The sequence below is a fragment of the Calidris pugnax genome, unplaced genomic scaffold (genome assembly GCF_001431845.1).
Source record: "Calidris pugnax isolate Ruff unplaced genomic scaffold, ASM143184v1 scaffold52, whole genome shotgun sequence".
Classification (NCBI taxonomy): Eukaryota; Metazoa; Chordata; class Aves; order Charadriiformes; family Scolopacidae; genus Calidris; species Calidris pugnax.
The window spans coordinates 3,955,596-3,983,377 of NW_015090811.1; the positions used below are offsets into that span (position 1 = coordinate 3,955,596).

General features: G+C 35.9%; 1 protein-coding gene across 1 annotated transcript in view; it reads left to right on the forward strand.

Annotated features, from left to right (window-relative positions):
• NAALADL2 (N-acetylated alpha-linked acidic dipeptidase-like 2) overlaps positions 1–27,782 on the forward strand; it is a 390,920-nt gene that overhangs the window by 226,585 nt on the left and 136,553 nt on the right. The window lies entirely within an intron of this gene.

Consider the following 27,782-nt stretch of genomic DNA (forward strand, 5'->3'; position numbering starts at 1 on the left):
AGGCAGAATATATTTGTGAATTTTGGGTGAATTTAGTGTTTAGTTTTGTACACAGATGGGATTTTTAAAAGTCATTCATTTCCTTTCTAATTTTTTAAAAAATGGCAGCTTTCCTTCTATTTAAAAGTTGATGAAATATAGGGAAGAGACAAAAGGGTTAAGTGATTGAACATTTTTAACATAATGGGCCTGATTCGCTGTTAGTTGTGCCTATTTCCTAATTTATTTTGTATGTCCAAAGCAAATACCTGTTTTGGAGGAAAAATTGGAAATTTTTTTGAGGAAAAATTTCGGAACCAGAATGATTATAAAGCAGTTTAGATACCCCTCACAGGAAGACAGAGCAGATTAGTAGCTATGTATGTATAAATAAAGGATTTGTATTTGCTAATTAAGCTTGGTTAACTTGCCCATGTACTTGTGGATGTATGTGATACGATGGTATTTTGCCCTCCTAGCACTCCCGTGTGCAATTTGGGATACTACAGTGTACCTCTTACCTATTGCAGAGGTAACACCTGCAAGTGCACCTGCACAGTATCAAGTGCACCATAAAGTCAGCTGGCTGATTGTTTAAGCAATTAAAGATGTAATTAGTTTTATAATTGATTTTTTTCTAGTGCAGTTTGAATACTGCAAGCCAGAATAAACCAAAACCATCTTTAATTCGACTTGATCTCTGTTCCAACCCACTGCTTACCGTATTCAGCAGCTGCATAAAAAAGATAATAGTACCTCTTCCAACTTCCAGGCAGGTAGAAACTCCCCCAGAAGAAAACCTAATCATCTTAAAATGGAGATGTGGAAAATACTTTTACGTTACATAAATGTGTACTATCGTATTATACTGTTCTGCAGAAAACTAAGATATAAGTAAATCATCACAGTTTGGGTTTGGCCAATTTTCAGAGTTTTTTTTAGACTTGCACTGCTTTCCTTCCCTTCAGACATAGAAGAATGCTTTACCCAGGGGGACTGAAAAGTGGGGGGTGGGAGGAAAGATGCTGTTATGATGGTTTAATTGATTAGGTAAGGACAACGTGAGTGGTGAAGGAAGCTTATGGGAAAACAGGATAAGCAGTATGTGTACATCAAATGTGGTCAAAACTGTTTAAAAATATTTGGGGTGTGATTTCAGTGGCAGTGGGCTCCAGAGCGTGGTGTGTCTTGGAGTGCCTGGGATGTCTCTGGTACTGATGTCAGTAAATGGATCACAGCCCCAGGTACAGGAAAAAAAATTCACAGAACACTTGAGCTTGGAAGGGACCCATGGACATCATTGAAGGAGAAGTTACCTGCTCAAAGCAGGGTCAACTACAGCAGGTTGCCCAGGACATTGTCCAGTTGGGTTTTGAGCATCTCCAGTCACACACCAAGGTGTCAGGTTGCTCAGACATTATTTCCTGTTTGTAAATCCATTTGTACCCCTCTCAATCACCTTCTTGTCCTTCATATTTTTGGAAATGGTTTCCAAGATTATTTGCTCCATCACCTTCCCAGGGACTAAAGTATGGCTGATCCCAGATCCTCCTTCTTGAAGGTGATAGGAGTGATATTTGCTTTTGTCATGTCATAGTGTCTCCTTTCTATTATGGGACATTAGATTCATGCAGTGTTGCTGGTACAAAGTTGCAAGACTGCTGTATGTAAGTGACCGCATCAGTTTTGATGCAAAGCTGTTCTCCTTTCCTGTGCTAAAGCAATTTAAAATGCTCTGATGTTTGTTCTGTGAAAGCACAGAGCTTCATTTTGGGAAAGGGATAGTACTGGAAAAAATATTTGAGGGTAGAGATGGCCAGGGACCAGCTGTGCAATACAAGAGAATTTCATAAATGTTGGAGAATTTCTGTGAGAAGGAGACAGTCACAACTTACAAAGCTTCTTTCTTCAGCACTTTTGGAATAGTCCTGTATGCGGTGATGCCAGTCAATATTTGCTGTGTGATGGGTACAATGCCAGAATGAGAAACAGTCAGTTTGTTGCCAGATGCTTTTGTTATCTGACATGTTTTTCATGTGCAAAGCTAGGCTATGAGAATGATTTGAATAAACCTTTGAAACTTTGATAACTCTTTCCATTTCAATTAGGACAAGTATATGCTCAGAATGTGTGTAACTTCCAATACCTCTTATATGCTAATTTCACAGAGCTGACAGGTGGGTCTATTGAGTTGGGGAAAAAAAGAGTGAAGCCTCCTGGGTTATTTAAAACCTCGTTGAAGTTACAGATCTTTCAGAATAGCGATATAATGATTTGCATCTTTATTTAAAATGTTGTGCTGTAGGGACCACCCTTTACAAAACACGTAATGAACAAATGCTTGTGCTGCCTACTTGGGAGGTAATTTTTTTTTTCTTATAGCAGATGTCAGCTAACACTGGCACGTGGTGACAATCTATTTCTTTCTGGTATAATGCTCGTAACAAGGAGACTAATTTTAAAACAGCTGTCCTCCTCATGTTTTAGAATTTCTAGGTTATTTTTTTTTTCTTGATTTCCAAGCTTCAGCACTCTTTCAGTCGGTCCACTGTATGGTTTCTAGCAAGCCTAGTTTAATCCAGGACTGCAAGGGACTTTCAGGAATATTTTTTGCGTATTCTGAGAGAACTGAACCACATGTTGCCAAACATTCAGCAGTTAAAACTTGGGCAGTAGTAATTTTTGTATAGTATAAAATGTATTTTGCTTTTTGTAGTAGTAAATGAAGTGTAAAGGTGAGGGAAAATGAAGAATTAATTCCCTTGACAATTACCTCTGCTCTTTCCCAAAATCGCTGTGTTAGATGTGACTTTGAGTTTTGCTGGTAAGAGGCAGTAGTATTATGTGCTACTAATCCATTGAAGAAATAGATTCATTACCTGGTATGGACTGTCTTAAGACGTTTTAAAAGTTCCCCAGAAAAAGAGAATATAGTTTTTTGTGAAGATAGTATGACTAGAATATTTCTTGAGTTAAAATTAGGTGATTTAAGTGTAAGGAGAGTTGTATAAAGGTTATATAGATAATTTCATAAAAGTATTTTTGATCTTTTAAAAAGGTGAAAAATTCAGTAATACCAAAAATGTAGATATCAGATGACTACTATTATGTTTGGTTAATTTTACTTTGTAGTCATATGAGGTTTGTAAGCCTGAGGTCCTTCAACGCTCTTACCACTTTTTAAATACTGGCATTCTCTTTTTATAAGTGAAAGTGTTACATTGTGAGCTTCAGGATACTGGAGGAAACCTAGAAGTGCAGCTTGACTGCTTCCTAAAAATGAACAATAAAATTCCAAAACAGAATGCAAATGCAGAAGACATCCATGGGTTTTAAGTAGGTTTCATAACTGTTAAGCATTACTCATGCTTTTAAAATATTTTTTGTTTATTAGCGCAACATATAAAAGCATAGAAAAAAGCAGGCTTAAAACACTGAGGCATGACCAGTAGTCCTAAGTTGGTCAACATTTTCTAGCAGTTATAGCTTCAGTTTTATTTTTTGACTTTCTGAAAAATTCGTCTCTTTAGACAAAACACATCTGTGTTTCTAGAGTCTGGGTTTATCCTCTGATTTATACAATGAATCTAGAATTCTGAACTCGGAAGCCCTGATTTAGGAATCAGTGCTTTAAGATAGGATTTAATTACATCTCTCATTCACTCTGTAAGGTGAAAAGCTGAATTGCAAATCCTATAATAGATTTACAAATCCTAAGCATATGTAGAAATACTGCAAGAGATTTACAACTCGTAACTTAAATCTTAATAAAGTCATTTTTAGCTACACAAATCTACGCTTATGTCTAAGTTAAAATCTCTTTGATCCTAGCAGAGATCATTTTTGAATTTTAATGTCTGCTCTGTTTGGGTCAGGTTCTTTATGATTTGTTTCTACATGACTTAATGTTTATTAAAATACTTTTCTTTGTCTCAGTTTTTCCTTCAACTTCATAGAGAAAAAACAAAGCATTACCATGCCATAGATGTTTTGTTATTTTCATAGGAGTGCAGGTTTGATTAGATGGATAATCTGGATGCATATTATTTTAGCTAAAGGATATAACATCCATGGATTTTAAGTAGGTTTCATAACAGTTAAGCATTACTCATGCTTTTAAAATAATTTTTGTTTATTAGCACAACATATAAAAGCATAGAAAAAAGCAGGCTTAAAACACTGAGGCATGACCAGTAGTCCTAAGTTGGTCAACATTTTCTAGCAGTTATAGCTTCAGTTTTATTTTTTGACTTTCTGAAAAATTCGTCTCTTTAGACAAAACACATCTGTGTTTCTAGAGTCTGGGTTTATCCTCTGATTTATACAATGAATCTAGAATTCTGAACTCGGAAGCCCTGATTTAGGAATCAGTGCTTTAAGATAGGATTTAATTACATCTCTCATTCACTTTGTAAGGTGAAAAGCTGAATTGCAAATCCTATAATAGATTTACAAATCCTAAGCATATGTAGAAATACTGCAAGAGATTTACAACTCGTAACTTAAATCTTAATAAAGTCATTTTTAGCTACACAAATCTACGCTTATGTCTAAGTTAAAATCTCTTTGATCCTAGCAGAGATCATTTTTGAATTTTAATGTCTGCTCTGTTTGGGTCAGGTTCTTTATGATTTGTTTCTACATGACTTAATGTTTATTAAAATACTTTTCTTTGTCTCAGTTTTTCCTTCAACTTCATAGAGAAAAAACAAAGCATTACCATGCCATAGATGTTTTGTTATTTTCATAGGAGTGCAGGTTTGATTAGATGGATAATCTGGATGCATATTATTTTAGCTAAAGGATATCCCTTTCATTTTAATGTTGCCTGTTTCTTACCTGTCATGGAAAATGGGATTGACAGAATTCATAATAATGATATTTATTTCTTTTGATATTTATTTCTTTTGATACTGGCTGTCGCTGTTGTACCAGATTGTTAGTGAATGAGATGAACTGTGATTAGTGTAAATCCAAAATGAAGCTATTGTATTCTTTCTTCAGTCATGCTTAGTCTTCATTCTGCTTCTTTACATTGAAGGAGGTTTGTTTTGGTTTATATTTACTCGGTTCATGAACAGGCCTATTTTCTGTTCATCTGTTTCTTACACCAATCACATTCCATGGAAGTTCCATTATGATAAAGAACGGTAAGAGTGGGCTGTTATGACAGTATAGCTGTCTCTTACCAATGCTTATGCACCAAGCAATCACAAAAATAGGACTTCTATGTGATCTTTGAAGTTTTTTGGGCTTCTGGTGGTTTTCTTTGTGTGTTTTTTTTTTCCTGTAGTGGAAATTACAATAATGCTTTATCTGATTAATTAAAACAAGTTAAAGACTTGGATCATTTATGGATGTGAGCACCTAATAGCCAAGATAAAGTTTTGGTGGTTTTGTTTGTGTGTTTTTTTTTTTTCTTGTAGTGGAAATTACAATAATGCTTTATCTGATTAATTAAAACAAGTTAAAGACTTGGATCATTTATGGATGTGAGCACCTAATAGCCAAGATAAAGTGGCCAAAAGATGCCTTTATGACACAGATACCATTAGAAGTTTGCTAGTTATAGCTTACTGAAAATATTTATAGTTTCGAAACTGGAGTGGTTTCATATTTTGTTGTTATTATAATAGAAATCGCCTCAAACTCAAACATGTGTTGTATCTGTCATTTTTTGAGGCTTAATTTAAACCCACATTGAAATTCTTAGCCTGCAAAAAGAGTAATCGAATAAAGCAGAGGGAATAAAAGAAACAGAATGTTTAAATAAATGTCTATAAAACATCCACATACAGACCTAAGGCACTAATGTGGACTGGACTAGATTTTGATGTGAGCTTGTTTCTGTTCCAAATATGAAAAACATGGATTTCCCTTTAGCTAGAACCTGATGGATTTTTTTCATACATTTACTCTTAAATAAGGTAATAGAAAGAGTCTGTGGTCTTAAATTTCAGTGAGAAAAAGGCTTGTGTGTTTTGAGCCTCTACTGAACTGCATTAGGATTTACCAAGCAATACCCAGTATGATTTAAGGCTTGAAGGAGCACTTTTGCAGATGAATTGTCACAACTGTAATTGTGCCTATACATTGTATCTCTGACTGGATATGGGTGCTAATGAGAGTAGTTACGCCTCTGGTGATTTGACTGTGAGACCAATTAGCTGGTTAGAAGCACAAATGGGTACTTAGAGCTGAGATCTATTTAGGTAGCGTGGAGCAAACTCGCCTACTTCTGTTTCAGGTTCTACCTTCCTTGTTACTGTGCTTTGTATCAGACTCTGTAGAAGTCACTTCTAAAAGACAATATATGTTGCAACTTCTAATAATACCTGAGAAGTCGCTTCTAAAAGACAATATATGTTGCAACTTCTAATAATACCTTTCAACATCGTTCTTCCCAGTATTGATAAAGATGCTCTAATTATTACGGAGTACTTCCTAAAAAATGCTGACGACTCGTTAGTCCATTGATCTGATGGAGGTTGGTGGCAGTTGAACATCTTGCAGGTGTCATTTGCAAAACCTAAGCTTTATTCAGGAAATTGTTCTCAGCTAGAGACTGTTACATCCTAATTGCAGAGACTGACTGCGCTCATCCAGAAAAGAAGTTCGATTCTCAGGGCATCTCTGCTGCTTACTTTGACTAAAGAGAGGAAGGAAATTCCTGACACCTGTGGAAGGAAAGCTTCAGTTATCTCAGAAAAATGTCAGGCAAAACAGCAGGGCTGAGAATGTCAGGCCAGTGGTTTGTATGTTCCACTGCCTGGACATTTTTCTTATGCTTCCATCAGTATTTTTCTTTGAGTTATCATCTACTGCCTTTTATTTTTGCGTTGATAAAGAAAACTTTAATGTTCCCTCTGTTAAATGCTTGCTATAGATTACATCCTCCACATCTTTTTTCAATTCCTTTGACTGTTCTGTTTTACCTAACTGCTGGGGGTTTTAGTGTCAGGGCTAACAATTAGAAAAATGCCCCAGCTGAGACCATGTGTTTGAATAACTGAGCTGTGAATGTACCTCGTGTACAGCATAGTTGTTTTCAGGATCAAAAATTATTTGTGTAAATATGAGGGTACAGTTTCAAACTCTGTTTAGAAAACAGAGCTTTTAGGTATACTTGGATACATCCTTTATATTCATTAGTACTATTTAAAAGATGCCCTTCAAAAACATTGTGGTTGGATTTAATACAAGAGCAGAGCTAGTGGCTGTACTAGTTCTTCAGGATATTACCAACAGTATATTATTACCTGAGAGTTATGGAAGTCCTGACTTAGTTTACTCTACTGGAAAGCTTGGTAATTAATAAGTGCTTTTAAATCTATTTACACCTCAGTCGTGACAATGATGAAATGTCATTTAGAGTTAAGATCATTTTGATTAAATTCATGATGTTAAATCTGGAGAACTAATTTCAGAATCAGGTGTAAAAACGTGTTACTTTTGTTAATGCAGCAAGCACCTGAGTTCCAGTTCATCTAACAATAATTTAAGTTACTTAAAATTAGAGAAAACTCCATCACCTCTGACTAATTTATTTGAAAGTTTAGATTTTTTTAGCTAACATATTTCAATACCAGATTTCTTTTTTTGCAAGTTTCAATAGTTACGTTATCCCATGACCAACTCTGCATGTTTCTTATGACTTCAATGTGGAGATGCCCTGAGGTTTTTTGTTTTCATCTGGTTCATCCCCTCGGCTGTGCACTGCTTTATCTGCTTCATCATCCTCAGCAATGATTTGTTCTTCTGTGCCAGTTTACAGGTCCTTTCCAGACTTGCTTCCTTCATTCTACACAGAAGAAATAAAATAAAACACGAATAGCAGATCTCTTGTGGCTTTCCTTTACTATTTTATCCATAGTTAATCTTCCAAGAAAAGTCAAGGAGCAAAAGCTATTTTTACTACCATGTTACATACTTTTTTTTCTTTCAAGATGTATTCAACAGTCCTAAAATGATAAATCCATAAATCTAACCTGTTAAAGTACCATTTTTACTGTACTTCATTACATATTTTGAAATTCATTCCTTAAACTTTTTGTATGTACAATTTAAATTAAGCATTGCTTAAAGCTTAAACTCAACTGCAGTTTTCAGCAGGTTTCTTAGTGTGTCTGAGAGAGTTCTCACAAAGACAGTATTCATTGCATCTCTATATTCAAAGTGGAAATAATAAAATAAGATTTTAATGGGAAAATTTCAGTTTGACAAAGTTTCTTAAAGCGATCCTGACGTTTTTCCAGATACTCACTGAAATTCTTAGTGTACAATATTACTGATAAAACAAAAGAAAGGTGCTACTTTGACTCAGATTTTCCTCTGGGAAGCATATTTTCTTTTTTTCCTGTTCTCAAACTGTGCCTTGGGAATCTTTTAATTGACTGTGCTATAACAGAAGAAGTCCAAGCCCTCTATACACTCCAATGGTGTAGCATCAGGCCCTTCCTTCCTAGCTGCAGGATTAAGTGCTCGCTTTGTTTTGCACTGATTGCTAAATGTATTCTTATTCTGAGAACAGGGAAACGCTTCCAAATAACCTACCTCTCTCTCTACTTCTCAGTAGCTTATTATATATTCTCAGAAGCTTAAAAACACTTTATCTTACCAGTTTTGACCTTTTCTTTCTGGCAGTCATTGCTTATGAAGAAAATTTTGCTTCGAAAATAAAATATGCCTTTTTTTTTTTTTCTTTTTGAGTGCAAAATAGTATGTCTCTATTGTACACTGTGCAAATTACTCAGTGGAGTTTGTTACAGTATCAATATGTCAACACCATTACGTGTGTTGTTTGAAATGAATGGATAATTAGACAAACTTTAAGTTATACACTTTAAGAAAGATCTAGGCAACAATACAATTTATCTGTTCATTGTCAAAGTACTTTAGCTTTTAGTCACCTAAAATAGGTTCAGTTCTGTCTAGTTGCCTGTAGTGGTGGAGATAAATGTTATGGCATGTCAGTGGCATGTGGTTTTCCATATATTTCTGCAAACATAGTATCGACAACCCAGAATTCTTTTGTTCCACACTGTAATCTTTGACATTCCTTACTACTTCACTTGAAAGATAACCGAATTGACTCCTCCAAATCTCTACAAATTCTATCTCTGAAGCTAGATCAAGAGTGTGTTCATTTTATACGCTGAATTTTCTTACTTTCTGTTAAACATTAAGGCAAAAATTTCCACTTTAAAGGGGTGAGGTGTCTACCAGAAGTGCTTTTAATTTGTCTGATAGATTTAAATTCCTAAGGGTTCTCATTGAAAAGCTTTTGTGTTTTCTAATAGCCTAAATATATACAAAAGAATGAAGTCTTATGTTCCAAATATGCACGAGACTATATTCTCCTTCTTCCAAACTATGGCTGGAAAAAAACCTGTTACATATAAACACATTATATATATATATAAAATTGTATTTAATAAAAAATGAATAGGATTTCTAATTTCTTAGTCAACAAAGATTAATCTATAGAGTAAAAATTTCAATGAACACCTGTCATTCCTTTTTATAGTGTAAAAATAACAGCGAGGTTTCTAGGAGTGGAGATACAGTCTGAAGTTCTGGCCATTTTGAAGTTGTTAAGAGTTTTCACTTGACTTTAGGGTCAGAATTCAGTCAGAATTTTCCACCTCTGAGTTACTGCAAGGTCAAGTTAATAGAGATAAAAAATGTCACATCTGTGCAGCTGGTGCAGCAGCATTTCAGAAAATGTTCTGAAGTTGGGTGTTTGGGAATTAATTCAATTTGCCAACGCATGTCCACACATCCCTCTCTGCTGTCAGTACCTCTGCTTACATTTTTTTCTCTATTATCATACAGAGCTTGTCTTCCCTTTGGATTACATACTAATTCCTATTTTCAGACTAACTGGTAAACTTTAGTAAAATCCCACTGAAGTACAGATGGAATCTAACACTCAAACACTATTTTGTCTATAGTTGGCTCTTTTTTTTGATGCACGTGTATTTCACCACTAGTAGTGTAAAATATTTCAGACTATATATATCCATCCATCCACTCCTTGGTGGGGTCTGCAATATTCAAGAAGAGATAGCCAGGTTTTACAGATTGCTAAATTCCTTTGGTCTTGTTAATAGCAGAACTGCTCTCTAAATTACTCTCCGTTTGAGTAGGCAAAATTTCAGCTGAATTGTGCCCTTCCTTAGACTGCTTGCTCGTTTGTGTTTAAAACTTCTTCCAGTAAGCGTTTTGAAGACATTAGTGAAGAAAGGCTCATTTTAGTCTGTCATTGTGAACGACATTTTGCTATTTATTGTCCATCACTTGTTATTTATTGTAGACTAAGCCCCACAGTTACTTGAAAGAGAATCTTCTGTTGTCAATAGTAGTCTCCATAGAACTAGCGAGTTTTCCCTGCTACATCTGCTACTTTAATCTTTGTTTACTTTTATCCTCAGTGAATATAATTCCTGTTTTGAAGAGACAGTTAATGTCATTCTAGAGGTGAAGTATTTCCCAAATATGAATATTTTGCATGAAAGGATAATTTTTATATAATTTAATGTTTTTCTGATGCAAGAGCAGTAGTTCTTTTGTTACTCCATGCAACTTCTGTTTTATACTTCTGTTGTCTGTCAGTTGGTTTTTAGTAAATAGTATTTTTATTCTGTAATGATGAACTAAGGTAATGGAGCAAAATGCCTTATGAGGTACGTGGTGTCCCTGGTTACATTGCCCCATTGGGGTTATATTTATTGTAGCTGATAGTGGTGTTAGGCTGGTGCAAGGTAAACCAAATCCCTCGCTTTAGGAAGGAGCAGCTGTACAGATTAACATCGTTGGCTGATTTTGGGATGTATTTTAACACTTAACCTTGCCATGTTCCCATTTGGCCATTGCAACCATCTCTTGTTGGTAAACTATTCATTCCATAACCCTGCTTATTTATGAGAAACAGATTATTATCTCTTGACCAGAAAAGGAGCAGTGATAGTATTAATATGTAATAATTTTGGTAGCTGAGAAAGATTATTTCAGTTCTCTTAGCATCAAAAAAAAAAATATCAATTTCAATATCATCAGCCTTTGGTATTTTCTGGTAGTTAATAAATGAGATTGATTAACTGGTTAATAATGAGCACATAGCGGATGCTTCAATATGATCTGAGTGTTTGAACTTTAGAACACATTGTCCCATGAAGATCTTTAAGAAGCATTGAACACAAAATTAAATATGTAACTAAATTCTATTTTATCTAAGTCCTATATGTTTCAGTAACGTTATATTGGAAAAAGAGGAGAAAGAACAGAGCAAATATGTTGTAATTCATCGTAATGAGTGCAGATAATGTATGAGATACCATTTTAGAATCGCAGATTAGCATTTGATTACTTGAAATCCTACTTTAAAAAGCACATGTATTTAGTATAGATGATACCAATGCACCACTATGCACAAAGTATTGCAAAATAATTAACAAAACCAGCTACGTTAACCTGCCATTTAAAAACAACTGGAGAAGTTGTTGTGCTTTGGAAGTGCCAAAATGTACTTATCATTGTGTTATAGTTCTCTGGAGTTAATTTTTTTGAAAGTAAAGATCATATCTGAATGTCAGCCTCTGAGTCATTACCTGCACACTGGGCACTACATGTAAATATTTAACTCAAGATTTTGAAATATGATTAATGATTCAGCATCCTTTTCAGAAATTCATTTTTAAGTCCTTATTTCATTGAAGGTTAAAATGGTTTTTGAAAATGAGCATTCCTCAAAATATTTTTATACTTCTAGTTGCATTTTCGGGATCTTAACCTGAGAATGTGAATATCAATATTTGTTCAGTCACTCATAAGCAGGTGTAAATTGACTGCAGTAAAAATGGGGTAGTTTATATTAGTGAATGGTCTCATCCTGTGACTGTGAACATCCGTTCAGATTATCTAGCTCTTGTAACACAACATTCTACAGTATTACTTGGAAAAGAGAGAGCAACCATCTTAATGCATAACAGAATGCTTACGTTTGTGGTCAGTTGCTCAGTAATAGTTCCCTTTTAAATTTATGTGCCATTGAGTCCTCCTGAAGTAAGGAAGGACCTATGGATTGTTGAGAGACATTTTTTTGAAACTGGGGGCTTGGCACCCTCCCTTTTTGAAGGGGAGGATCAGGGAAAGAAACTTAGGAAAGCATTTTCTTAAGTGACATGAAAGAAACTTTAGTACAGGGAGGTTACCTAACAGAAGTGATATCTGGGTTTTATTTATTTATTTAAAGTTCCTCCTGAATTGAAAACATTGCAAAGAGGAAGATGACTGTTACACAATTTAAGGTAGGTCTGGGTGCTTTGTCTTTGAAGTGAAATGAATTGAAAACCTGCACCACTTTTGAAATCTTGAATTCTGTTCCTACAGATGTTTACCATTGTAAAAGCTTGACAATTGCCACCCTCTTTACTTGAATAAACTGCTTTTAAGAGAGCTTTTAGATTAGACTTCGGAATGAAAAAGGCATAAATATGTAGAAAAGTCTCCATTGTCGGTATGTTTTCTATTAGCCAATCTGTCAAATAACTAAGATTGACTCAACTCTGGATTTTACTTAAGAGCTCATTCATATTAATGTAGTATGACAATCCATTTATGTTAATACAGGTTCTAGCTACGCATCCGAGGAACACGGAACTCCCCACGGTGCATTTCTAATCCTTATTCACTAAATGTGGCACTTACCTGGTGCACCCCATTTCCTTATCTGAGTGTTCTAAATATAGTTACAGACACCTTCCAGGGTTAATTTTACAAATGACTCTAGGTGAGCTGCATCCTAATCCTTCATATTAGATTCTAAATGCAGAATTTTGTTCAAGTCTGAGCTCTGTGGTTGCTGGAGTATTACTGTTGAAAGCATTGCCAGAAGTCATTTGGGGTTCTCCTTCCGCTTACGTAGCTTTGTGATGTAGCCATGGCAGGAACAGACCACAACCTGAATTGGGTTAAGTGCCAAATTCCAGCTTTGCCTTTTGTTGACATTGATCCATAGATATTTTGACTTTTTTTTAAAATGCTATTTACTTAAAATAGTCGTGGTGATTAAATATAGTGTCCTGGCCTTTTTATGGATCATTCTGTAGATAAGTAATTTACCTAAAGAGGTTGGATTTCTCGGGGGATTTTTGGTGTTGGGAGTTTTATTGACTTTGGGGTTTTTTTCCCCCCATTTTTTTTTCAGAACAAGGTTAATATTGCTGTAGAACATGTAAGAGCTCGCTTTTTTTTTTTTTCTTCTTTTCTTTTTTCTGCCAGGTATGTAAGAGCTCTCTTTTTTTTTTTCTTCTTTTCTTTTTTTTTCTGCCAGGGACATTCCAGGTACTACAAATTCCCACACTGTGATTTGAGATGAAGATTTGATGTTAATATGCATATATTTGACCATTAGAGACATTTTTGTCTAGTGTATGTAAATCATCTTGACCACTTTCCAGAGCAGTAATCCTTGGCTGGTCTGATTTCCATTTTAAATTATATTGTCATCAGCCTTTCTGTTCTCTTTTGATCACGCTCGGTGTGTAGTTTAATGCATATCATGTAGTTCAATGGCCATTGCATTTACCAGGTGCCTTCTGTTGGTTTGGATATTTTAGAAGTTAGAATGTGCTGTTTCATTTCACAAGCTACAAGTGTTGGATTGATGGGTACCAGAATTCCTCTCTTGTTCTACATATGTCTATTTAATCTGCAAAAGATTATCAAATATCCCATGTTATCCTTAATTTTAAAAAGAATCTACATTTCTAAAGAATTGCCAGAGCAGTTTGAAGGCTAATGTCACAATAATTAATGCATACTGTAGTTGTAGTTTAATTTCCTCTTGCCTTTTCAAAAACACAGTAGTAATTGAGTTCGTGTTTCTAGTTGTTTGTAGAGGATTGTATTGTGTTGACTAAGACTTTCTAGGAACAGTAGAAAATTGTTTCATTTTCAAATTCAGTAGCCAGAATATAGGGAACCAACACTAACGTGCACAGTTCCAACCATTGGTAGAATAATACACCATTTTTCATTAGATTTTAAATAGATTTCTTTCTGGCTTTTTTTCCTGGGGACTTAAGCTAAAGGTTAACAAACAAAATTTGAAGTATTTACGGAGTTACAGTAGGAGACAGAAAATTATTGAACAGATTTTAAGGGAGGTATAATTAGCTGAATTAATCTAAGGTAATACCTTGTTCTGCTCAATAAGCTCTGACCGGAAAATTATTATTTAAGCAAGTTTGCATACATAACTCAAAATCTAATTTTGTGATGAAGTTACATAGGCTTATAGATACTTGAAGTTCCATCAATACAGGTCCTGTACTATCTAATTATATGTACGAGACAATTCTGTAAGGAAGATTAATAATGGCCTATAGCAAATTCATATTAATATATTAAATAATTTGGGTGATGGATTGTTCCAGGTTTCCTTTTTCTGTGTTTCCTCTTAGCCCTGTAACACTTCCCAAGAGTCAGTGCTGCTTTTTCAATTGGATCACATAAGGGGCCGGACTTTTTAAAAGGGACTTATTTCCTTCATTTCTGTGTTTTTTATCAAATCAGTGCAAGCACAACGTACAGTCTTATATATATCTCTACTTAATTAAAATGCATTTAGCATTTTTTCAGCAGTAGCTTTGTGATTATGTACTTAGCACTGATGACTGTCAAGACAGTAACGGAACATCTTTCCAATGCTCTCTCCATGCTTGGTCCTGAGCTACATTTTCTGTTCATTTTTAGAAGTTAACAGGACTTAGAATTGCTTAACTAGATCAAACTAAAAGTGATTACAATGGAATTTTTGTTAAAATAGAGTAGTTTCTGCTTTTTCATGTAGTAAATTTTCAGCATTTAATATATTTTCCACATAATTGTTTGTGCAAAAGCTGCACATGAAGTAAAAGCACAATAAAAAGATCAGTTCTGTCTACAGACTAAGGGTAGTATTTTTGTCCTCTGATCTGTTATTACCTAGAAATTAGACTTGTTTACTGCTGTTGAACTGCAGATGAAATTATGAATTGGTAACCTGAAATCATGTTAAGGAATACTTGAATTTTGGCCTTATAGTGAAGAGTGATGGACAACTGAGCTGTTCAGTCAGTTCTGTCTCTCTGACTCAGGTGCTCTCATAGAAAGCTTATCATGTTTGAGAACAAAATGTTGTCTGCAGCGAGTGCATAGGAAAATAATATTTGATATTTGAGTGGCTAGAAATACTTTTTCTGAGCAGAAAACAGATACTTGAGGACAAATGGCAACTTGCTTACAACACTATTGGCAGAAAATCGTTTATTATTAAACTGCAAATGCTAGTTTGCACACTTGCATGAAACACAGTACCTGTGACTATAAAGAATGATGTTATGTATTGTAGAGCCAGTCATGTAATACTTCCTATCACTTTAAGGGAACCTGAGATCACAAAACTTCACTAACAGGTTACTGTCAGTGAATACATTCATTTATAAGTGACTAAACTGGCCACAAATATTGGGGGTGGGGGGGAGGTAGTGGGGGAAAGGAATCACCAGAAAAACGAACTACAAGAAAGTAGTGATGTTGTAATAAACTTGGGAGGAAAAAAGATGGCAAATATCAAATTAGCTTTGGCATTTGAAATCAATTTGAAAACATTGGATTTTGAAAACAAAGAGACTTTCCATTTTAATTAGTTTCTAGTAATAATTCAGATTACATTATTCTTATTTTCTGCAGAATTTTAATAGCTGTATTTGGCAATAATCTCCATTATATTTGTGGAGCTGTTGTTCTTAAGTATTTACTTTAAAAAACAATCCTAAATAACATTTTTCAAAAATATGTTTATCACTGACTTACAATTTAAGACTTGACCTTAAATATAATATACTGAAATGATGCTGCTACTCTGTCCTTCTTTAACAAGAAAGCATTTTTTAAGGTATTGCCTCATTTTCTTTTTGTTTCAAATTTTCTTTGTTTCTGATCTTCCTAACTCAAATTGTCCTTGAATTTCCGGAGGTTTAGCCTCAATATTAACTATCTTCTCGACTCTGTTATTTCAACAGAATGATTTGTTTCACGTGCTCATCTCAGGTCACAGGAGCTCAGTTGTGTCCGTTACCCCAGTGAGGATGCAGAGCTTCTCACAAGAGGTGGTTCAGGAATCATTTATTGCCCAGCTCAGTTACCTCTTACAAGAGGTGGTTCAGGAATCATTTATTGCCATGGATTCCATTTGGAGTTTTGAATGAATATTCTCAGACAATGTGCTCTTGTGCACAAAAAAATCTGGTTCTCATGGGTGTTTGTAATAGTCTTCTGAAGCCAAATACAGCAGTTACAGTAGTCAGCATGAGTATAATAAACATTGCAAATACATAAGCGAGTTATTTAGTAAATTAAATACCAGTGTTTATATCTCTGAGGAGCGCTGCAAATAGATTATGGTTTATTTGTCTCTGTTTTGTAATCCAAGAAATAAGCCAATATATGGTACAAGAACTTCCATAGATTCAGAATTGTAGGATTTTCAGAGCATAACTCTTTCTCCACTCGGTGCTATAAACAGGAAAAATTAAGGATCTTGAGAACATCTGTATCTTCATTCTAGAAAACTGTCATTTGAGCTTGACTTGCCAGGATATTTTTTTTTTCTTCAGTAATTTTAGTCAAATTATTACTGGTACGCATCCAAACATATCTACTTCATCTAATCTTGCAGGTGAAAGATTAATAAAGTAAAAACAAACTCAGAATTTGGAACACTTTCATTGCAAGCTGGCTTTTTAAAAACACTGATTCTTCCTCTCAAGCCCTTTGGAACAATATGCAGCCAGATAGAAGGATTTTTTTAACTTTTGATACATATAGTCAGAATTCCACTTGAAAATGAGCGTCACTGCATTTCCAGTAGCTGTTGGAACTAAAACGTAAATTGTATTGATATACTTTGAATTAATAGATATGCATGATGACTAAGGGATTGGAGCATCTGAGATACAAGGAAAGGTGGAGAGATGTGGGATTGTTTGTTCTTGAGCAGAGAAGATTGTGAGGATCTTATCAGTGTGTGTAAATACTGGATGGGAGTGTGGAAGAAGATGGAGGCAGTTCCTTCTCCAGTGATATTCAAGGAATGGAGAAGGAAACTGCAAAACAGGAAATTCTCCTTAAGCATAAGGAAAGATATTTTTTGATGAGGATAGTCAAGCATTGGAAGAGGTTGCCCAGAGGGATTTTGGCATGTGATTGGAGATGCTCAAAACCCGACTGAACAATGTTCTGCACAACCTGCTCTAGGTGACTCTGCTTTGAGTGGGTGACTTGTCCTTCAACAATCTCCACATCCCTTGGAGATGCTCAAAACCCAACTAAACCATGTTCTGCACAACCTGCTCTAGTTGACTCTGCTTTGAGCAGGTGACTTGTCCTTCAACAATCTCCACATCCCTTCCAAGTTCAACTGTTCTGTAGTTCTGACATTGCCCAGACTGCTCTCTTTGTTCAGGGGCCATGAGCAGCCTTCTTATAATATCTGGACAATGTCCTCTGTTTATGTTTCAGTCTTCTTTGGTAATTTTATGTGAGACTATTATCTTTTTTCCGACGGGGATTATTTTCCTAAGTTTTGCAGATGATGGCATATTTGCAGTTCAGAGATCCAGTATGGAAACTTGCTAATTTCTCTGAGGAGCAGCTTAACAGATGGCGGTCAAAAGAGAAAGTAAGGGATTGTTTTGTTGTTTGGGGTTTTTTCGCGAGTGAGATGCTAATATCTAGAGTTAGAAACAAAGAACTTCAGAAATATTTTGCTGATGAGAAAACAAATGGTGCAAGGGGGAGCTACAGAGCTATACAGAATGAGCAGAGAAAGCCATCCTTGGGTTGACAAGATGATTCTTCTTGCTTTTGACTCCAGTTGTCTCGTTGTATGTAGACATTTGTCCATTAGGATCTGACCTGTGATTTAAAAGCTGTAAGTAGTTTTTGAACTGATGTGTGTATTTAAGTGTCATTCTGTGCCAAGAAAACAGTCACTTTGCATCCTAGAGGACAAGAGTATCCTCCATAACTGTGGTTTGACAATGCAAGGCTTTGGGAGGAATTGGAGGAATTCCTGCCACCCCATCTACCTCCATGTCCCAGCTTCCTTCTGCTCTGCTGATTGGTCTGTTAAGAGCACTGCTGGGATATGGGTGGGGCATTAAAGCATTTAAGCTTTAAAGAACTTTAAGAAAGTTTGCTGATGACATGGATCTACCTTTAAAGAACTTTAAGAAAGTTTGCTGATGTGGTTCATAGTGTGGCTAGTGAAACAGTTGTGCTGGCACAATTAATGGCACTGCGGGGTGGGGAGAGGAGAAAGTAACGAGCTGTGGGAGAAGGGGGAGACTTCAGGCCCTTGGATGACCCCATATGTCATGAAACTGAAGCCAAACTGTGACTTTCCATGGTTTCAAACAAATACGGAAGAATAAATCAGAGATATATATTACTGTAAGAAAAGCTTAGTGTACCACAGATAACATATGCAATTTTATTTCATGTTGTCCACCAAATATATACAGACAGCACGTGATTCTGAGTCATTGCAGTGTTCACTACATGCTATAAACAAAATAATTGGTATCCTAAACCTGTCACTTTCAGTGTTTTCTTAGAGATTTTCTATTTCCATTCCATTCCTTGTAGAGTGTTATAGGACTTTTATTATTTTTAATAACAATAAATCTCATTATTGTGGGTAAACAGGACTCCATGCTTGTTCATAACCAGAGCAGTGATGGCGTATGTAACCTGATGTATATTCTGGCTGCTGCAAACATTTTTCATCTAAAGCAAGACAGTTATTTTGCTATTTGGAGTTTTGATCATCACTGAAGGGAAGGAAATCTGTATCAGTATCTTATTTTTGTTTTCTTCGTCTATAGTGGCCATCACCAGTGTAGAAAGACAAGGTTTATTTCATGAGGGAACAAGCTGTAAGACCAACCCATTAACTCTTGATTGTGCTAGATGTTGCTGATTTCTTGAAGTGGTTCAACAGGAAACGTAACTCATTCAGGAGGTGCTTTGGACCTTATATCTTAGTGTGACTCCACGTCCCGTGCCCCAGGGGACTTTCTTTCAGTTCAGAAACTTTCTTTCAGTTCAGTAGTGAGACAAGCATTGACTAACAGAGGAAGAACTGAGATTTACCTTGTCCTTTCTCCCCTGTTACATTCCATGGTTACTAGGACATAAGAATATGTTTTACTTTTTTTTAATATGCGGAAGAATCATGCTTTCCTTTTTATGACTTGCTGGTTACGCAATTATAGGATATTTAAAATGGAAATAATTTACTTCCATGTCAATCAGTGTCAAAGTGTTATGGAATTTTGCTCTATTTTGGCCACTTTTATCTCATTTTAATGATTAGCCACTGAAACAAGCTGTGTTGAAAGGCGGATTTAAAATGGAGAGAGCATTGTGAGTAGTTTTTTTGCTTTTTTTTTTTTTGTTCTTGCCAATTTATTAACTATTTTTAGAAGGGAAGGGGATTAATGAGATGTTTTTGCGTCAGTGTGTCAAAGCAGTTTTGCTTTTACAGAATATATGTGTTGCTTTTTATTCTGTTTATCTTAAAAAGAAACAAGACTGACAGTATTGTTAAAGTACATTAAGTAGGCATTAAGACAAGTCATTTGCACTAAGATGGGGGAGTGACATTTTTTTCTCTTTCATATTGGTTAAGCACATTTCATTGAGAAGGGAGGGCAAAAGATGACAGCGGGTTCTAGAAGTTTATTTCCTCTCCTATCAGCTGTAGAATTTCTAGTTTTATTTTTTAAGGCCAACAGAAATCTATTTAAAGAGACAGTCTTGAGTAATGTATGCCTGGATTTCATCCACCCCATAGATAAAATGGGATGTAAACAGGATGCTGTCAATATATCTTTGTAAGGCAAAACAATATCTCTATAGCGTTGTGTAATTTTGTGTGTATCAATGAATGTATGGTCTTGTTAACTCTGGGGAGTTTATCACAGGTGGTGGGATATCTTTGTTTTTAAAGAAGTCTCTTTATGTATCACTACTGCGAAGAAAAAATTGAAAATGTTTTTCGGATAGTTTCAGAGTGCTCTCAGTAACTTGTTTTCCTTTTAGGTGATCCCCACTGCCTTTAAGTCTGTATTTTCTGTACATGTGTGTAAACCTTTTATAGGCACAGCTGCCTTTCTTATCAATATCTCAAATCAGTACAGAGTTCTAAGCCTCCCTTGTCCATTTGTGAATCGTGCATCCTGAAATGAAGCTGCCACAATGCTGTTGTCGTTGGCAGAGCAGTTCATCATCTCATGCTTCATTGCCTGTGAAGCTGCTCTGAAAGCCCTGAATTGGGGCTGCTGTTAAAATCCCTGGTTGCAGAATTTCAAAGTTACTTTTTTACAAAAGAGAAGCCAACATCTTTCTCTTCCTTCATGTTACTACCAGTGGCTACTGAAGCAAAGTACTTCAAAACTGACATATGTTCCACACTGTAATTCTAGTGGATAATTCATGGAAAATTGAATAAAGACATAGCAGGAAACTGCTTGTTACCACTTCAGCTCTATAAGCATCTGCTCCAGGTTCTGCTCTTCTTTTGAGTAATGTTTTTCCATACCAGTTATTTTTCTTATCCTTGCTGATATTTTAGCTTATACCTCTCTAGATACTAAGTCTGAAGCTGTAGTCTTCTCCTTCCCATTAATAAAATCCATTCTGACTTCCATTTTAAGCACCATAAGGTGATCAGCACCATGTTCTTTGCTTTAGTGGGATGGAAGAAGAGCTCTCCATTTGACGTCATATGCAGAAAAACTTTCAGACTCCAAACACTGAGCAGATATGGGGCTTTTTCAAAATTTCCTGTTTGTAAGTGCTTAGAGAACAGCATCAGTTTTTCTGGATCAGCATTCTCACTGTATCTGTTTACAGCGAGAAGTGACAGTCAGAATCAGTTTGTTTCTCTTCCCACATTCAAAGAGAAGATTTGAGAAGGAAACAAATGTGTCATGTATCAGAGGTTAGACAGGATCTGTATTATAAGAATCTGCTTGAACCAAATTCTGTGATTTGATGGGAGTATGACTGTACTCATATGAATACTGCCATTGAAAAGTATATAGGAACTCAGTGAGATTTGTCTTAGGAAAAGGTGTTACTTTGTGAAACCGTTCATTGGAATAGCAATGTGCAAAACCAGCAGCAACAAAAAAACCTCAAATCTTCATGTATAATGCACCATTGTGACAGTGCAAGCCTTGTCTAGCACTATTAATTGGGAAAGCTTAATCGAAGGCTGCTTTTAGAGTAGGAAGAGACATGTCTGTCTTAAGAATGCTGGTCCTGGACAGTATTGGAAGCAGCTGTATCTGAAGATATAACAAAATAGCTTCTGATAGCAGAATTATTAACAGTACAGATGTGGTTTTAGTGCCTAGAGCCACCAGTCAGCTGACAGTGAAGTCTCCCTGTGGTAGGTCCCTTCCAGCCTGGGCATGTGCTTAGATGTAAGTGAGGAAAACCACAGAGAAAGTGATTTTGCAGGGAAGCATAAAGAAATGGTTGTGAGCAGCTTCATGAGAACCAGCGGCAGCCTAACAGCTGTTGGATGAGTCAGGAAAGTTGGGGAGGAAGCTGTATACAGGTTCCAAGTGCAAATAAGATAAATGTCTATGATGTGTGAGTTTATACATTTTTGGTTTTTTCATGGTTAATACCAGATAGAGTGTTGACAAAGGGCAGTGCAGAAGAAATGCAGAATGGCAGAATACGTCTTTCACAGAAACGCGGTGAACTAACTTTGACTTCAGGCAGTGGAAAGACAGAACCATCTTATTTGACTAAATGCACTTTATTCTGTCTTTTTTTGCTCTAATTTTCTTTCATCGTGTGCTGTGAATTCCTGGTTGGAGTGTCTGTTCTCAGCATAAAACTGTTTGTCAAATTTCTATTAAGCTTAAGGTGAAAAATTAATGAGCCATTCACTTCAGATATTTCAAAACTAATACTGCTCTGTTATTAATGCAGCAGAAAGTCAAAGATGTGGGTATTGTGGTTCAGTGTTCACTCAGGCTACTTTTTTCTGTATTTTGGTGGGGACATCATTAAAACAGCGTTTCAGGTCATAGAAAGAATTATTTTAATGAATTTTATCTGTAAACTTTTTAGACAGTTTTATTTATTAACTTTTTGTTTTATCAGATCCTAGCAGAGAAAATACAGTATTCTGTCTTTGAATCTGGAATTTAAATAAAAACGAACAGGAATTTGATTCTTGTAGCACAAACATTTTAGAGAAAAATAAACAGAAGTGTAATGCTGAACAAGCTGTGGGTAAAGCAACATTCCTTTGACTGGAGAAGTATGAGATTGTGACCATCTCTCTTCTGTTTCATGTGCTGTGATTTTTCAGCTTTGACAAAAGTTGTTGAAGCAGTGATAAAATTGTGCTTTAACTCAGAATTGAGTGGCATATGGTACACAAGTATTTCTGCTAAATTCTCTCGGTAAAAACTTTTCCGAAATCTCAGAATGTGTTAGTGATACCAGTAAATCAAGTGATAGAACACTATAAAACACTGGGTTACAAGTGTATATCCCAGACGGAGCTATATGGAAACTGATGCTCAAGGCTTGTGCTTGCATTGAAGAAAACACAAAACACAGTCACTGTAGTAGTAGAATTGTAGTCCTCACTTTCTATGCAGAAACTTTCTAAAGATTGCCTCTTTTTGTGCTCCTAAAATTAACTTGATAACTGACGAACATATTTTTCTTCTTGCATTCCATTATGTTCTCTGGAGTCTTTCTTAAATTAATGGCCATTTTAGGCCTGGCATGGTTAGCCTTGCATAGGGGAAGGAATTCTGTTTCTTGGAAGATTTTCCAGCTATAAAACTGAATTTTAATACAAGCAAAATCTCAATTTTAAATTATTCTCGCAGCAGTTGTTGTGCTCACAGATCCAGAACAAAGAGAAGATTTAAGAAGGAAAAAAGTGTGTCAGTGACGTTGTGAGGTGTGGCAGGTGGGTACATTTTTTATCAGAGGTTAGATGGGATCTGTATTTTAAGAATCTTCTTGGACCAAATTCTGCGATTTGATAGGAGTCTGACTGTACTCATACAAATAGTGCCATTGAAAAGTATATAGAAGTCAGTTAGATTTGTCTTAGGAAAAGGTGTTACATTGTGAAGCTGTTCATTGGAATAGCAATGTGCTAAACCAGCAGCAACAAAAAAAAACTCAAATCTTGATGTATAATGCACCAATGTGACAGTGCAAGCCTTGTCTAGCACTATTAATTGGGAAAGCTTAATCAAAGGCTGCTTTTTGAGTAGGAAGAGACATGTCTGTCTTAAGAATGCTGGTCCTGGACAGTATTGGAAGCAGCTGTATCTGAAGATATAACAAAATAGCTTCTGATAGCAGAATTATTAACAGTACTGATGTGGTTTTAGTGCCTAGAGCCACCAGTCAGCTGTGAAGTCTCCCTGTGGTAGGTCCCTTCCAGCCTGGGCATGTGCTTAGATGTAAGTGAGGAAAACCACAGAGAAAGTGATTTTGCAGGGAAGCATAAAGAAATGGTTGTGAGCAGCTTCATGAGAACCAGCAGCAGCCTAACAGCTGTTGGATGAGTCAGGAAAGTTGGGGAGGAAGCTGTATACAGGTTCCAAGTGCAAATAAGATAAATGTCTATGATGTGTGAGTTTATACATTTTTGGTTTTTTCATGGTTAATACCAGATAGAGTGTTGACAAAGGGCAGTGCAGAAGAAATGCAGAATGGCAGAATACGTCTTTCACAGAAACGCGGTGAACTAACTTTGACTTCAGGCAGTGGAAAGACAGAACCATCTTATTTGACTAAATGCACTTTATTCTGTCTTTTTTTGCTCTAATTTTCTTTCATCGTGTGCTGTGAATTCCTGGTTGGAGTGTCTGTTCTCAGCATAAAACTGTTTGTCAAATTTCTATTAAGCTTAAGGTGAAAAATTAATGAGCCATTCACTTCAGATATTTCAAAACTAATACTGCTCTGTTATTAATGCAGCAGAAAGTCAAAGATGTGGGTATTGTGGTTCAGTGTTCACTCAGGCTACTTTTTTCTGTATTTTGGTGGGGACATCATTAAAACAGCGTTTCAGGTCATAGAAAGAATTATTTTAATGAATTTTATCTGTAAACTTTTTAGACAGTTTTATTTATTAACTTTTTGTTTTATCAGATCCTAGCAGAGACTGACTTTAATAAAAAGATAATGATGAAATACAGTATTCTGTCTTTGAATCTGGAATTTAAATAAAAACGAACAGGAATTTGATTCTTGTAGCACAAACATTTTAGAGAAAAATAAACAGAAGTGTAATGCTGAACAAGCTGTGGGTAAAGCAACATTCCTTTGACTGGAGAAGTATGAGATTGTGACCATCTCTCTTCTGTTTCATGTGCTGTGATTTTTCAGCTTTGACAAAAGTTGTTGAAGCAGTGATAAAATTGTGCTTTAACTCAGAATTGAGTGGCATATGGTACACAAGTATTTCTGCTAAATTCTCTCGGTAAAAACTTTTCCGAAATCTCAGAATGTGTTAGTGATACCAGTAAATCAAGTGATAGAACACTATAAAACACTGGGTTACAAGTGTATATCCCAGACGGAGCTATATGGAAACTGATGCTCAAGGCTTGTGCTTGCATTGAAGAAAACACAAAACACAGTCACTGTAGTAGTAGAATTGTAGTCCTCACTTTCTATGCAGAAACTTTCTAAAGATTGCCTCTTTTTGTGCTCCTAAAATTAACTTGATAACTGACGAACATATTTTTCTTCTTGCATTCCATTATGTTCTCTGGAGTCTTTCTTAAATTAATGGCCATTTTAGGCCTGGCATGGTTAGCCTTGCATAGGGGAAGGAATTCAGTTTCTTGGAAGATTTTCCTGCTATAAAACTGAATTTTAATACAAGCAAAATCTCAATTTTAAATTCTTCTCGCAGCAGTTGTTGTGCTCACAGATCCAGAAAGCACTACGTGCTCCAAGGAGTTTGGTACCCAGCAGGGAATGAGCAAGGAAGCATCTCACAAAGTTCTTTTGGTGCATGGGTTTCTGTATGAAGTTGCACCGCACTTTTCTGCAACTGGTACAGCACCAGGCCATGAGTATTTAAAAACTGAATGATTGTACTTTAACTCATAGCCCTGAAAATCTCCAGATTTTTCATTGTGCACTGTGTTTTACGGGGGAGATTGGTCCTCGGTCTTTCACTTTTGAAGCCTGATCATGAGCAAGGTACTCTCGAGGCAACTAATAAATGGCTGGCAGAGGGAAGGAGCTCTTTTTTTTTTTTTAAGGCATTTTTAAATATTAATTACAACACTGCTTTTTTTTTTTTTTTGGTAACTAGTTCAGAAAGTTCAGTTACTAGACAATCATGCAGAGATCAGGCCTGGAAAAGGTGTCAAGAGATCGTCAAATCTAGCACCTTCCCTCAGGGAGGGGATCAGCCATCTCTATGTCATTTCTGACAGATGTTTGTTTAGTCTTGTCTTTAAAAATATTTCAGCTGTTAGAGATTTTACCACCTGCCTAGGCAAGGCTTTATGAATTCCTCCTATTAGAAAGTTTTTCTTCCAGATGACTTAAATCTCCTTTTCCATATTTTAATTTTCTTTTTCTTTTTTTTTTTCATTCTAGTCCCATACTTCAAGCTCTATCTTATATTGTGAAATGATTCATTTTTAAACTTGGGAGGTTTTCTCCTGTGAGTTGTTCTCAAAAGTTTGTCTTTCACAGTTTATTCGGGTGTGAAGCTCAAGTTGTGGGTAAATGGAGACAGGAGAGATGCTTTTCACCTGCAACATTTGAGCTTCATTGCTCCTGTAATAGAGGCTGCAGATTGACAAACAAGAGACAGAAAATAATGTGTCAGTTACACATCTCTGGTGGACATTTTTGGATTCTTTATGATTGCAGAAACAGACTCTCAAAGCTTGAGCAAACTGATTTTTCCGTCAATTTACTGAAGTAACAACTTTGAGGGACTTTTTCAACCCCTCTCAACTCAATTAGACAAAACTTTTTCTAAATTACCATGTTTTGAGACAGTTTCACCTTTCTGCTGAAAAATTTTTTTGATTCTTTCAAAGTGAACACTGATGACATTTTCACTGTGTAGTAAAGCTGAACAACACTTTTTTTTCCCCCCATAATTAAAAGTTGTAGCCTTGGTTGATTTTTGCATTATGATTAAGGGCATACTGGCAGAAGTCTCAGGAGGTTCTACGACAAAAATTACAAAAAAAGGAGGATGGTTCTAGATTTTTTTTTTTATATTGTGGGTCAGTAACGATGCTCCTGTTAGTCATTTTATAGAAATTTATTAGAACATGCTGCAGATTTCTGATGGATTCTTCCCTTTGTGTTTGTAGTCTCACATAATGTAAAGGTTGCCTTCTGCTTATAAAGAATTCCACGTCAACAGAAAATGTGGTATCGTTTCATAGAGGTCTTGGAGAGAGGCCTTGGATTCTGAATCTCTAGTTGGAAGTTTGGAAATTATTCCATATGGGCAGATTTTTAGAGTTTTTCAGGTTATTCCAGAGCTGGTTTCTGCCCTGTGCTATGAAACTTCTCCCCTTTTCTATGGTGAGCTTTTCGCTGCAAGAATATTCTTGCTTTCCATGGGAAGAGCTTTTATTAGGCCAGCTGAAATAGTTGAGAAAAACAGATGAGCATCTTGTCCTGAAGTGCTTCAGAGCATTTCTATGTGCAGAGTTTGCTTTTTTTTTTTTTCCAGTTCTGTCAGTTGGTCTCCCAAAATATCTCATCTCATCAGAAATCTTCCCATAGCTAAATGTTGGACAGTCTGAAAACACACTTTTTTCAGTAAAAGGGCAATTTTAAAATATGCATGAATCTGCTGATATTTTGAGGTTTGTGCTGTGGCTTCTTAAGATCTTAAAGCTGTAAATGAAGTATTCTGATGCCTTCTGATTTGTACCTTCTTCTACTTGACATGGCTGTTCAGTAGGCTCTTCCTCCAGACCTCCTTCAACCTTCCACTACAGGTACCCTCGCATTTATAAAATAAATGTTAGTCACCTGAGCTGCATTGAACACAGTTGGAGTCAATGAGATTATCAGATTTGTGTTCTTTAAAAGAGGAAGGTGTATAAAATTTTTAGGCTTTTCAGAATATGCAAGAAGCACGTCTCATCAAGTTGGCAGTTTGTCACCAACGTGTAACCTCTGTGGTGTGTTTCTTCTCGAAGTCCTCACAAGAGCTCGTTTGTGTGACAGCTTGTCCCTTAAACAGTTTTAGTGTGAAATAGAACAACTTCTGTAGAAGTTAAAAATTTTGGCATCCCTAGGAAACCAAACAGCCTTATGAGTGGTAGCATCGGTCAGTGCGGAGAGGTCTTTACACATGATTTTAAGCTCCTTAAATGTCTACTTTTCCCTGTAAAGATGTGTTCAGTTCTTACTTGAATTTGAAAGTTATTGCTGATGAGTAATTCTATTTTTCACTGATTCCTGTAACTGCTCTTACTTGAATTTAAGTTATTGCTGATGAATAATTCTATTTTTCACTGATTCCTGTAACTAGAGAACAATTTGATTTGTTGTGTTTAAGTCACGTACAATCTAATACCTGCTTGGGCTCTTTGATAGTTACTTTCTTGTGGAACTGTTCAGCATATACTATAATATGTACAAGTATTTTTGTGGCATATTTCTGTGGAATATTCTTTTTCTTCCCGGTCCGGTAACTA